The sequence below is a fragment of the Seriola lalandi genome, unplaced genomic scaffold (genome assembly GCF_002814215.2).
Source record: "Seriola lalandi dorsalis isolate HSWRI2012SDOR001 ecotype SW California unplaced genomic scaffold, Sedor1 jcf7180002054885, whole genome shotgun sequence".
Taxonomy (NCBI): Eukaryota; Metazoa; Chordata; class Actinopteri; order Carangiformes; family Carangidae; genus Seriola; species Seriola lalandi.
Window position 1 is genome coordinate 3,648,268 of NW_019525437.1, and position 2,402 is coordinate 3,650,669.

General features: G+C 47.2%; 1 protein-coding gene across 1 annotated transcript in view; it reads left to right on the plus strand.

Annotated features, from left to right (window-relative positions):
- The window catches only part of gmds (GDP-mannose 4,6-dehydratase), a 181,063-nt gene that overhangs the window by 105,438 nt on the left and 73,223 nt on the right, over window positions 1–2,402 (plus strand). The gene's annotated exons all lie outside the window — the stretch shown is intronic.

Here is a 2,402-nt window from a genome sequence, read left to right on the forward strand (position 1 = left end):
CGCCGCCCTTTTACTTTATGGCCCTGCTTCACCGGTGTGGTGCGCTGGTGAACTGGCTCCTCCTGAAACACAGGCCTATAGGAGAAGAAAGGGCCTGCTGTGTGAGCAGGAAGCTCAGAGGAGGTGGAGCAGAGGGAAGGGGAGGGAAGAAGAAGAAGAGCGCGACCTGGGTGTTCCATGAGAGAGGACCTCTAGGCTGTTATGCTTTCTAATTCCCCTCAGCTCAGAGCAGCAGGGGGGAAGAGAGAAGAGAGGGAGCAGAAGGGGGTGGAGGAGGATGAGGGTGAAAGAATCATGTTTTCACACCGAAGGGAAGCAGGCAGGTGGGCCGAGGGAGAGTCTCTGTGTTTGTCAGTGAGCGCTGAAGGTTTTATCTCTGCTCCAAGCCTGAGGACCCAAAGGTAAACGATCTCTCATGTGAAGATGGCGATACAGTAAAGCAACGAACGGACTTTAAAAGATAGTTCTGCTTTATTACAACTTATATATTCACCACATTAGATATGTTACAAAAGGTTATTTCAAAGAGAAAGAAAAGGCGAATTTTTAGCTTCCCTCCTTCATTTGCAGTATGACATCTTGTCCTGTGCAGTGATGGATTGTTACAAACATTTTGGGTGAACCAACTCTCTGTTTTACCTACAAATTACAGCTTATTTAAACCTGTCTGATCGTCTCACTCTTAATTTATTACCCAAATAAAAATGATCCTTTAAGATTACTCAAACCACCAACATGAACAGGGGGTCGCCCACAAAATGACAGAGTAAGTGCAGAAAACAACACCCTGGCTGATGCTCCTGCAGGAACACAAACTCCTTTGTTACTGCAGCAAATCCGCCAACTACATGCTGTACTCCATGATTTTTATCTCCAGACTGTCGACATCAATGGGCCCAGACTTGTGCAGATCAGTCGTGACGCTCAAATGAGTCTCTTAATGTGATATGTTCATACAGATTCACACATATCACATATAGACACACACACATACACACACACACACACACACACACACATACACACACACACACACACACACTCACACTCTGCCTCCTCCTCATGTCTGGATCCAATATACTGTCATTTAGCTGCAGGTCTGGAACAGATTCACATGAAGGACTCAGGTCCTTTTCCACTCTTCCCTCCTTCCCAGCCTCCTCTTGTCCTACCGGGTGTGGCCCTGCAACCCCCCCACCCCCACCCTGACCTTTACCTCCTGACACCACCTCCCTGACGGCCACTACACCCTGCACCCTGTACTCCCTGCCCCTGCGGCCTGAACACAACCTCCAAACACCCCATCATCTGGTTCTGCTTGCCCATCCCGCGCCCAACCCTCCCCAAGGCCACAGGAAATAGCTGGAGAGTTTGTGGGCCCGTTTCCCTTGGGGGGGGTGGAATTAACAGGTGCACCAGTGTTTGTTTCAACTTTTCCCCATTACCACTGGATAATGGTAATAATAAACATGGCAAGGCCAGGTGGGGCGCCGGCTGCAGCTCACGTTGCTCTCGCAGGTTCTTCTTCTTCTTTCCTTCTTGTTTTTATTAGCTTTTTATGACAACTTCATTCATTCGGTATATCCTCCAATTAAACTAAAATGTTTTTGGTTTTTCTCTAGTTGTCTATTTACATATATTTGGGGTTTGGAGTGCAGACGCTCATATCCGATCACCTGTGCAAACAACTTCGCTCCTCCTAATGGTTTTTACTGAGATCTCCGAACACAGGAATCCAGAAATCTGACAGTCGATCACTTTCACTTTATTAAAGTAAAGATGTTTTGCTCAGTAGTAGTAGCCATAACTGAAAAATCTTGAATTTTTAAAAAGAGAAAATCAGTTTTCCAGCAGGATTTTATTTCCTCACATGCCCAAAAGCTTTGCACTTTCTGCTGCACGAATGCCCTGAATGCATCTTACAGCAGATAAGATCCTGATGCGATGGTGGTGGCTCAAACAAAGCTTCCATTCAAAGAAAGTGAGGAGAAAAAATAATAAGTGGTGTGTGAGTGTTTGTGCTGCATATGGCATTGTTAAAATTGGATTCTTCACATTTTAAATAAACCTGCTGCAGATGTTTCGCACGAGATGCCACCGGGTAGCGACCAGCAGTGATGGAAAGCGATAGTTCTGCTGGCATCCGAGGGCCGTTCTCCTCTAATTGGCGGCCATTTTCCTCAGCTGCCCTTACAGCAGGTAGATCTGCCGTCTTGTTCTCATATTACCTGGGATCCCCCTTAAGTGAGTCATCAGGTTGGATAATAGCAGAAGAGCGGCAGTTTAATGGCGCACAGGGTCGTCCTGGAGGGTCGAAGGTGGGAGGTCAAATGTTGCCATAATCCCAGGCTCCAGGTTCAGCCCATAAATAAGAGCTCAGCAGCTGTGGGTGGGGGGGGGGG